This window comes from Bison bison, unplaced genomic scaffold (genome assembly GCF_000754665.1).
Source record: "Bison bison bison isolate TAMUID 2011002044 unplaced genomic scaffold, Bison_UMD1.0 scf7180017864375, whole genome shotgun sequence".
Classification (NCBI taxonomy): Eukaryota; Metazoa; Chordata; class Mammalia; order Artiodactyla; family Bovidae; genus Bison; species Bison bison.
In genome coordinates this window covers 6,383,747-6,384,240 of record NW_011494947.1, presented here as the reverse complement: position 1 = coordinate 6,384,240, position 494 = coordinate 6,383,747, and the positions used below count along the sequence as shown (strand labels likewise).

The 494-nt window shown below is 40.7% G+C and overlaps 1 protein-coding gene across 1 annotated transcript in view; it reads left to right on the top strand.

The window, feature by feature from the left end:
* The window catches only part of LOC105000865 (rhox homeobox family member 1-like), a 6,256-nt gene that overhangs the window by 2,494 nt on the left and 3,268 nt on the right, over positions 1-494 (top strand). The window lies entirely within an intron of this gene.

Genomic DNA, 494 nt, shown 5'->3' with positions numbered 1-494 from the left:
CCCAGGGACAGAGGAGCCTGGTAGGCTGCCGTCTATGGGGTCCCACAGAGTCGGACACGACTGAAGTGACTTCGCAGCAGTAGCAGCAGCAGCATACATGTATATGTGTATATTCAGTAAGGTTCAACTCCTCCTAACAGTGGTATCCTCTAGGGAGCACTTCTGTGTGGAGTCATGTTGGGGCTCAGCCTGACTTTGGAAGTATTAAAATTAATATACAGAGGAGCAGGTTGTAAGAGGGTTCAATTGTACTAAATTATTTAAAACTCTTTGCTAAATGAGTGAATTGATAAATATCAGGGTGAGGAGTAATTTATCCACAGAACACATTATGTGAGTGACTAATAAATGTTTAGTTAAGCTGAGACTGATAAGGGAAGATAGTTTAAAAGTCTAATTGCCTGGCCCTCCTTCTTTTGTTTTTAAGTGTTTGGGATGGCAGTATAGAGAGTGGCAGGCCTTAATTTTAATTTTCTTGAATACTTTGATGTATT